Source organism: Heterocephalus glaber, unplaced genomic scaffold (genome assembly GCF_053883595.1).
Source record: "Heterocephalus glaber isolate CG9 unplaced genomic scaffold, H.glaber_assembly_v1.0 deba00001673, whole genome shotgun sequence".
NCBI lineage: Eukaryota > Metazoa > Chordata > Mammalia > Rodentia > Bathyergidae > Heterocephalus > Heterocephalus glaber.
This window is the reverse complement of record NW_028258410.1, coordinates 3262521-3273713: the sequence shown is the minus strand read 5'-3', so window position 1 is coordinate 3273713 and position 11193 is coordinate 3262521.

Below are 11193 nucleotides of genomic sequence, written 5' to 3'. Positions count from 1 at the left end.
AACTTAGCAAAATCCTGTCGCAAAATAAAAATAAAAGTAAAAATGTCCTGGAGTGTAACTCAATGCAAAGGCCCTGGGTTCAGTTGCCAGTACTGTAATATGACCAAGTACAACAAAATAATAAACTAAAATAGCCCTCTATTCTGTTCCAGGGACATTGTAGGGTTCATATGGTGCATAGGACAGCCTGCTCACTAGCATCTGGTGTCTTAGTGTGTTCCTGCAGCAGTGAGCTGGTCATTTAATAAATCAAAGGGACTGGGCAGGTGTGAGAATGGTAAGCGAGTGGGGAGAAAGGCAGGGTGGGAGCAGAAGGGGAAGAGAGGGAAACAGAAGGAGAAAGAAGAACTACACATTACTTTTGGAGAATGAAGTAGTGAGGAGGCAAAATGCCATAGAAGGGAATAAACTTGGTAGGGAAACTGAAACTCTTTCATTTGGAAGAGAATATAAGCAGAATATTTTCATTTTCTCCACCACCGCTGTCACACACACACACAAGAGAGTGAGCAAGAATGGACAGAGCATGTATAGGAGGAACATTCATATCTGACCTTCATAGAAACCATGCATGGGAGTGCAGCTAATTTTCTGAGGAGTAAATTAATGACTCTGATGAACTGTGAAGGGGAGTTTGGGTCCTGTCCTGTGTTTCTGGCAGCTCTTTCTCTGGGAAGGGCAGGCACTTTAAGCACTGACAAGCCAAACTTGCAGGGCTTCACCCAGGAGGACACACAGAGGCTGTTCACTTGGCTTCCTCAGAGCCCAGAGCCTGAAGACCAGGTGAATGCTCAGGGCTACAGGCTGTTCCTTTGCATTTTCCTCCAGTGAGACCCAAAGGAGAGCTCTGCAGCTCCTTAGAATAAACATCAAGCAGCCCTCTCTCCCTATGCTCCATGCCTGGCAGTGGAATCCATGTGCTCCTCTAGATGTAGCACCTAAAAGGTTGCATTCACATGACCATTGGATATAGCAATCTCAGCTCAGTTTCAGCTGGGAGGTACCCTAAGAGACACAGTGCTCTGACTTTGGGTCTCTTAATGGAATTAGTTGAAGTCCTTGGGCCACCACACTTCTTTTACATTGATTCTCCCCTGGATTTCAGTCAGCCTCAATGAGCACAGCTTCCCTTCATGTTGCCACTGTTCCCCAGATGACCTGTGTAGGGATTTCCCCTGAGCAAGGTAAGCCTACCTACTGTGGTGCCCTTTTGGGTGTGGACAACTGCCTCAGGAGCTCCCCAAGAACCCTGGCTCCACTTGGGTGGAAGCTACATCCAATGGACACTCAACATGGGCTTCTCTAGCTGTGGGATAAGATGGGATTTATTTTCAGAGCACAATCCTATAATGTTCTTCTTAAATTCTAGTAACAGACCCACGAAGCCCTCCTCATTCCTCAGGATTTTGGTTCAAGTTATTGCTCTCCAGATACTGTGGATCACACACTCTCCACTTGCCTGTTTCTAGAACCCTCTTGTTGAATCCCCACGTTTGTTATGGAGTTGATGCTCACTTACACTTTCTTTCTCTTCTTTGCCTGGTATCCTTGTGGTGTTTAGTTTGAGTCTGGTGCAGTTGTGGACCCATAGACCATCATCACAGGAAGTTCAGCTCCAGTTTACCACTTTCCTAGAAACCTGCAGGGATTTGAGTGTAATGGACACAGTTCCTCATAGAGGACATTTCCACAGCAATGTGGCATCTTTACATCTTCAAAAAATTGTCTTAGGAATGTGTTATAGTTTCCATAATTTTGATAAATTCATCATGAAATACTTCAGTATTCTTTTTTTTGGTATTGAGGATGGAACTCAGTTCCTTGTGCTTGCACAGCAGGTGGTGAAACCACTGAGCTAAATCCCTTTGCCTTATTTCATTTTTTATACTAATCAGCATTAATCTCTCCAGCTGCCAGAATGAAACACCACAGCCTGGGGGAGTTTGCACAATGGAAACTCAATTACTAACAATTCTGGAGCAAGATGACCAGGATCAGGGTGTGGAAAGGGTGAGGGTTCAGGTGCATTCAGTTCTCAGCTGTGCTGGCCCCATCTTGCTGCTTCACCCACGTTCATTTGCATCTCTGTGTGTGTGTATGTGTGTGTGTGTGTGTGTGCGTGTGTGTGTGTGGTCAAGCACTCATTTGTGTATGTGAGTTATCTTTGCTCTATCCCCACCTGTTGTGACCACCTGGCCTTATGGGACACCAGTAAGCTTGGATGACAGCCACCACATCTTACCTGAGCCACCACTTTACAAGGACTGGCTCTAAACACAGTGCCATCATGTGAGATGCCAAGGATGTGAACCTCAACATTTGGATGAGTTCAGCCCAGAACATAATGTAAATGATATTGCTCTACTTTTCATTTCGATTTATCTTTCATAACCATACAAAAAACATATTTTGTCATGTCACATTTTAAACCAATACACTAGTTCTCACAGGTGTTTTGCATACTTTGTAAATGTTTAAGAATTTTTAAAGGGATGGAGGGCAGAGATCACTAGAAAATGCTTGTCTAGTGCCCATGGGCCCCCGGTTTGATTCCCACCACCTTAAAGAAAGGATTTTCATGTATACATATTTTTTCTTAAACATTTACTTCTTCATTCCCTATGCCTATTTTCCCTTCCCCTCTTTAAGTAATTAGTGGTAAAAACAGAAGGTAATACAATAATTCTGCTTTCTTTAGATCAATAGCATAATGCATTCTGGTCTTCAACATCAAAGATAATGCTAGCTCTTGGATTTTTTTGTGATTTACTCAGCTGGTTGGTTTTACTTTTCTTCCTGAATTCTTTAATAATTCTTTTTGATTTTTGGTTAGCAGAGATCTTATATAAAAAGATGATTGGCATAAGGAGAGGGAATCCTGTTGCAGTAGAGTGAAGAAGGAAGCTTGCAATAGGAAAGATCCCCTGACCATAAGATCTGTAATCACCTATGCTCTGGAGAATGAACCACTTTTCACAGGGAGGATCAAGGAAGGCTGGAAAGAACCTACCATGGGAGTGACCCTGGGGAGGCACCCTAGTGGTACAGGAAGGGGCTTTGGGGTCTGGAGGGCTTGCAAAGGAGGAAGTGTTCTACATCCTAATTATATTTTCAGGTTTCTTGTTTTTATTGTTTAGTTGTTTTATTTCATTTTCCTTGTTTTTATAGATGTCTCTTTTTAGTTAAACAAGTTCCTCTCACTACCAGGATCGTGAAGACTTTTTTCATATGTGTGTTTAATAGTCCAATTTTGTTTTCTATTTCAGAGGTAATGGCATGCATGTGCATTTCATCTTTAGCTTCTAATAAGAAAACTGATTGTTACATATTGGAAATTATAGATAAAATCTTATCACTCAGAACAGAAGCAAGAGAAAGAATTATCTGCTAGGGTCTGAAATTGGGTGAATTTCTGCATGCAGTCAGGATGAGGGTAGGGAGACTCTCCAAGGAGGATAGAAGGAGAACTGCCTTGCACAGGCATGGGGCAGAACTACAGGAAACCAGCAGCTAAAAGTCTGAAATGTAAGGGTAAGACTCAAGGGAACAAATGCTTCTGGGTTTGCCAGAAGAGTAGAAAATTAAAAATGATGAATTCTTTCCAGTATTTTCTCCTAAGCATAAGACTTCTCTTTGAGGAACAGAGCATTCCAGAGGTATTGCACCTGGAAAGGGTTTTCTCACTCCAGTCTCTGCTAGCACTGCTGTACACCTAGGGGGACAGAGGCAACTCTGTTGGTGACACCTCAGTTAGGGTTTCTCCCTACAGCAAGGTCAGATGACAGAGTGGAATGGATGGAAAGAGCATAAATTTGCACCCTCTGCTTCCCCGCAGAGCTTCAGGAAAAGACACTGAGCTATTACTGGCAAGGTACAGACACAACTCTGAGTCACTAGGAGATAGGAGGACAGGAGAGGAAACAGAAACAAGGACTTTACTAGGGTCGGAAGCCTCAGACACTTGTAGCTACTGTAAATAGAAACATAGATACTTTTCTGTACAGATTAGCATCAGTCTTCACACCAAGGATATGCTAATCTCATGTTGTATTATCTAATGTCACAGGTCAGGTGATGAATGAAAATGTACCAGCAGATCAAAAAGTGGACACAATATCCATAGGCAGTGTAAGCATCTACAGTAGACTCAGTCATGGCACAGATATTGGAGCTGCCAGAAAGATAATTTAAAAGAACTGAAGTTAATAAATTAATTGGTGCATAAAGAATAGTACACAACAAGCAGCAACAAATAGGCAATTTTAAGAAGAGATGGAAATTCTGAGAGTTCAAAGAAACAGAAATCTCTCACAATCTAAATACTATTTAAAATGAAGAATAGGGAAAATAAACAGCTCAGTGGATTGGGGACAAGAGGGAGTGTAATATATGGAGCACAGGGAATGTTAGGGCAGGGAATCTTCTCCATTATTCTCTAATCATGAATACAAGACATCATGGATTTGACAAAATCAGTACAACATAAGCAAAGTGCCAATCCTTGAATACCAAAGAAAATCTATGAAAATCTGAGAATTTTTGTTATTCCAGGTAGAATACAGAACCAGACCACAAAAACCTCAAAATTGCAAACATCTGCATCAGCCTCACTGGAGAAGAGGAAATGGGGCTGATGGAGCTAAGTTTGGAAATGAGCAGATTCTGTGAATACATGAGGGAGGAAATCACACACAAGCACCATGTGCCAGTGGATACTGTGGCCTTACCCCATCATGGAGAATGAGTATTGGGGCCAGCTATTTAGCTCAGAGGTTCTGTCACCTGCCTCACAAGCACAAGGACCTGAGTTCAATTCCTCATACAAAAAAAAAAGAGAGAATGAGTATGATCCCTTGTACACTTGCAGTAGAATAGGAAAGTGAGTAAAAGCTTACTTTTGCCTGCCCCCAGTGTGTTGTTAGAGGTGAGTCACAGATAATCATGGAAATCAGGCTAGCTTGACCTGCTAGGGGATGGACTAGCTATGGTGGCATCAATGTAAACTGCAGCTTACCTTCATTCAGATGCAGTGAGGACATACAGAAATGTTAGAGCCCTATCTGTGCACATGTGCATATTTTATTGCTGTTTTTTGCTGAGAAGGTCTAAAATCTGCAACACACTGGAGTGCAGCACAGCCTGGTGTCTGGCTCCTGTTACCCCCTGAACTAGAGGACAGTGGTCCTGGAAACCTCCTAATTCACCAACCAGGGCAGGACAGCTATGAGCTGATCTTGTAGGTTCATGTCTTACTTTTAGTCACTAACACAGTCAGGACATGATCAAACCATCCAAATCTCCAGAAACAAAGCCCACAATGATTGGGTTGAAAGAATCTCCTGAAAGGATTCCAAATGGATAGAGCCAAATCAGAGCAAATCATACAAACTATCTCCCAGGCCTCATCCAGGGGCACACAGTGGCTTTTCCCTGTGGAATACCTTGTGGATTGTGGGCAGGAGTTGTGTGTGACTATACAGGTGTGAGATTTGACAAGTGATCCTCACAAACATCCAGAGATGAAAACTATTGGTCCTGCACAATTTACCAAACGGGGAAGAAACTGGCACCTTGTCTTGTGATCATCTTTCCAAGAACACTACTATCATCAGAAAGAATCAGACAAGTTCAAGCCAAAGGAAATTACAAAAAAATGTCTGACCAAAATTCTCCAGTTCTCAAGGTCATCAAAATTGACAAAATTCTGAAAAATGTAATATAAATGTACTGTACTGTGGTACACTAGATAGGATTGTGAACATAATGATTGCACCAGCTTACTAATTAGAAAATATGCTTAAAGTATAGTTTTGAATAGTACATCAGCAATGGTATACAGATTGTGACAGATATACTCTAGCAGTGTAAGATGTTACTATTAAAGGAAACAGGATGTGTGGTATACATGAACTAAAATTTTGTAAATATTTTGTAAATACAAAACTACTGTAAAATAAAAACTTTAGAAATATGTCCCTTGTGCTGCATGTACTCAAACCTACATTAATCTAAGCCAGCAGCCCTTGATATGTGTTCTATCTGTATAATTTTCCCTTTTCCCAAAGACATCAATCAAGCATATGTGATCACTCAGTGGGGCTTTTCCCCTTAGAAACATCTGTGTTATTATCTGGATTGATATTATACCTCATTATTTTCAGATATTGTTGAGCTATGCTTCATCCATCAAGTAATGAGGGATTACAGACTTCCTGTTAGTTTTGATGGTGCTGAATAAAACCTCTATACACACCCAGATACAGACTATGTTTGTTCAACAATTTTGAAGCATTGTAGTAAGTACCCTTGGACTGAGTTGCTGAGTCCTATGGGCAGAGCTCTCTTCTTCTTTTGATGGGCTAGGAAGAAATGCTATGCAACCCTGCCTCTCCTCTGAGGGAAAAGAAATGCAAAACCTGAACATAACACAAAAACCATTCCTCGAAATGACTAGACAATGAATAGTCCCTGGTACACTGGCCAGGAATTCAAGCTCACGTGGACAAACCTAGCAAGAGAGTTCCACTGGTGAATCTCTTCTGGACGTTAGTGTCGGGATCTGTGGAATTTTCACAAAAACACAGTAGTACTGCTAGTTATTACATTGAACACAATTGACACCAATAGATGGAACACATTTCTGAATCAGGGAACTGGAAAAGAGAAAGCTGGTGAGCATGAGCTCTGAGTAAAGAGATATATAAAATGAAAGAAAAAGAGAGAAGGTCAAACATGGCCTAGTTACATCTCTGACTGCCCTTGAGTCACATGTGCTTTAAAACTCCTGTGCTTGTGGCTCACTGAAGTGAAGATTTCCTTGTCATGAGTAGAAATTCTCTTCTGTCCCTTGTCAAAAGTTCCAAAAACTAACAGCTCATATAATGTAACCATGTGTAGTCTATTTTCACTTGGACTACTGTAATCCCTCCATATAGTAAATTGAGTCATAAAACAAGAAAAAAGGAACACAGAGAAAGGAAGATCTGGACAAAACTGAGGCTGTCACAAATGAGGCAACAGTCACAGTTGAGCTCCAGTCAGGAAATCAGTTTCTCAAAGCACAAATAATATTCATTTACAAAAAAGGGATAAATTGGAGAATCTCTACAATTTAGCATTCCTGAAGATCAGAAACCATCAGGCTTATGCCCATATAGAGACCCCAAAAATGGAGTGCATGAAGGTGAATCAGACATTGCAATATACAGAGAAGGATATTTAATTTCCATCTGAATTTTAAATAGATAATACATTTTCAACACATACAGAATCTCATCAAAAAACAAAATTGCTCAACAAAAGAAACTTAATGAAATAGGAATTATCACATTAAAAATTCCAATTCCTGAAATGAAAATTTTACTGAAGCAGTAAGTAAATTGAAGGTAAAGTAATAGAAATTATGTTAGATGGTGAGATAGATAAGAAAGATAATAGATGATTCCAGAAAAAATATTTGTAGATATAATAGCCAAAATTTTCTCAAATTTAAGGGAGTTCAAATTTTGTAGGGATGAAGTACTACAAAAATATCAAGCATAAAACATAGATGCAAATAGACAAAATAAGTAGCAGTGTGACTATCAAAAGGAAAGTATACACAACAATCTTGAAAGCATCAAGAAAGAACACATATTTAAAGAGGGAAAAAAGACAGGTGGTTGTTAAAAATACTGATGGCTGTCAGGAGTCAACAACAATGAATTAAATATTGAAAATGAAACTTACACAATAAAACTAGAGCAACTGTCAACTGAAATTTTTATGTTCAGGAAAAACATTATTGAAAAAGAAAACAAAGACTAATATTTTATTAGATTACAGAAGACTACACAAATGTGTTAGTGACAGACCTGAGCTACAAAAAGCACCAAAGGAATTGAGACAGAAGACAATTATACAAAACACTAAACTTCAACATTTCTCTCATACCAGAAACTCAAAGAAAAATATTAGGAAGGTCAAAAAAGTGTTTTTGTGGTTAATTTTATACATTGACTGGATTGGGAGAATGTGCACTAGGTACTTGGTGAGACACTGTGTCTGCATGTGTGTTTGAAAGTGCTTCCAAGAGTAGTTCATAGGCAGGAATCTGTGTGAAGAAAATGGCTCTCTGCAGTGTGGGCAGCATCAGCAATTGCGTCGGGGCTGACACAGAACCAAACACAGAGGAAGACAGAATGTGTTCTCTGCTTCAGCGGGGACACCCAGTTCTCCAGCCCTGTCAGCCAAGGGGCAGGGTTTCAGAATGTAAGACAGATTAAATTCCACCCTAATAATTTTGGTTTGTCTGGAACCTGTCCAAAGTATGTGCAAAGGCCAAAGGGTATTTGTATGTGTGTGTTTGGACTATTCTCTGTTTTATTTATAAACCACAAATCATTTAAAAACTAAGGTTATAATACTGATGACTGGCTTATTATAATTAGTATACAACTAACACATATGACAAATGCAACATAATAAATGGGAATTATGTGATTTTTAGAGACTGTAAGATTATGTTCTCTATACTCCCAGTTATACATCTACTTGCCCAGGAGGAGTAAATCAAGCTTTCTAAATTTGAACATTATTACTGAAGTATGTAGGAGAAACATGGTATTTTGCTAACTATATTTCTTAGAGCCAAAATTATTTTTGTAGAACCTAGCTAAAAATTTTAGCATATTTGATTAAAATTTATTAGAGGACAAAACAGATACACAAACATAATTTTAATTTTCTAATGGCTCTATCTTTAAAAGTCATTTCATTTTCATTGCTCTTCTGTGGGGAATTTTAAAAGAAGATCATTATAATTTATTTCACTTTTCATATTATTGAACTTTGGATATGTATAGCGAAGTTTCTCTGAGCATTAACTTCATTTACACCACCAAGCTGATGGTCCAAATCCACATCCTGAAATTGACTTGAGATTCTCTCAGCCAAAATCATTAAGCGAAGAAAGTTATTAAGAATATTTGACAGGACAAAATCTTCATATATTCATTTTAAATGAACTGCCCAAGTTATAAACTTTTGCTTACAACCATACTAGATTGTCTAATTCTATGATAAAGGGAATTAAGAGAGTATTTAATCAGTTTACTATAATACTGGTAAATATTAGAGCCATGTCCTCCATGGTGTTATTTCAGAATGTTTTCTGTGGCCAGAATATCTGTGCATAGAAAATAACAGTGATTATAATGCTAGTGATCTTGAGACATAACCACTTAATAAGGGTATTCAGGCCTTTTCCTTTGGGAGAGCCTGTGTATTAGCTAAGTGTCTTTACAAAGATCTGCTGTGTACCTTGTACCTTCAGAGATTTTCAAATGATGCAACACTTGACATTTACAAAAGACAAAGGACTTTCCTGTTTACTTTATTTTCCACCCTTCCCTGTGAATTCCCCAGAGCTTAGCAGGAATATTTGAGTCTTACCAGAAGCCTAGAGGTGTGCCAGTGTGCCATGAAGACAGTCTCCAAAGACAGCCTAAATTTCTAACTCACATTGAAGTCAAAATATTTCCACTCCAGTAGACCTGTTGGAATCATTTCCGAAAAATACATTTGACAAATAAGCCTTTTTTTGGGTGATTGAATATCTGGGATTATTTGATGTGTGAATTTCAAATTTCTTCAGATAAAATGTTAAAATACTCTGTTTCAAAATAGATTTTTAAATTTTTTGTAGAGTAAGGAACTTTAGGAAAGCGAAAAAATAATTTTAACAGCTGATTTCTCTGGTTTTGTTCACCAGTCTGCACCATATTTGTCCAGACTTGCCTTAAGAATGGGATGACCCATAGGGTTCTCTCCTCACTCTCCCACCACAGCTCTCCAGAGTCACTACAGTCTGCTTCTCGCCAGGTGACCTAGGTGCCCACAACCTTCACTGTTTTCAAACTCTGTTTCCTAAGTCAGCCTCCACAGAGGTCTTTTCTGTGAGCTCTTTCTCTGCATTTTAGGGTCAGCACCCGGGTCACCCAGGTGAATGCCCTTCCCCACACTTAGTCTCCAGAGTAACACTTTTTCCTAACTTAACACCTGTCACTACCTCTGATTTTTCCTTATTTAATTTCATTTGTTTCTCTTTTTATGCCTCCTCCAATGAACAGCACACTCCCCCCTCAAAACAAATTGTGTCTATCATTTAGTTCATTTCTTAAACAAACAGGACAACTTTTTATGCTGTGAGTAAAGAATAAACAACACCACTAGTAAACAATAATTTATGGAAATATTATGAACACACAAAAATATATCTGATAGCATTAAAAATGAATTACAGAAAGCACATCAGGGGAAAACAATCAGGCAAAATGAGAAATATAGTCTGTCATGATCATCTTTTATAAACAAATCAAACATCACAAAGCCTATACCAAGGCTGTGGTACACAAATGTGACCCAAAGGACATGAACTGTGTGGAAAAATTCATTTTTCTTCTCCTGGTCCTTTTCAATATTTTAGGATCACATGAGCTGAAGAAAATACAATGAACAAGAAAGCTTCATTTACATTCTCTTGTTCACATCCAAGAAGACAGAGGAAGTGATTTGCCTGTGTTGCATTGTTTAATATAATGGTATCTGTGAGTCCATGATCATAGAAACACATGAGAACACGTTTTGCTTCTGTACCCAATATTGGGGATAGTAAAGAACATGAGACTTTAGATGTTTTCTGGTAGAAAATGTTTGTCATGAAACAAGGTTCAGTAAAAATTGGACACAAACACCCAGTGAGTTGGCAGAGCTTCCATGTTTAGAAAAGTTGTGTTTATCTCAGAGCATGTTTAAGTTGAGGCTACAGGATGTGGTGATCTCTTATAATGACCAGTTGATGCCACTTTATTTGTCTGTAGTTTGTATGTTTATTTCTTATTATTGGTAATATTACTGTGAGTAGTGTGCTGTTTCATGCCTGTGTACATTATGTAACCATCATATCAAAGTAATTAACACATGGCTCACATTAAGAGTTCCCCATGTTTTTGTTGTGAGAACATTCAATATCTTTACTTCTACCTATCTGAAATATTCTAAGTAATAAGGAAAGAATTCTCTACCACTTAAGGGGAAATAAGACAACCCTGCTAACCTGAAAATTCCTTCCCAAACCTCTGATTGTCAAAACTTTAAAAGCAAAACTAAGGCTAACTGACCTCACATATTACTCATATTAATTACTTCACATTA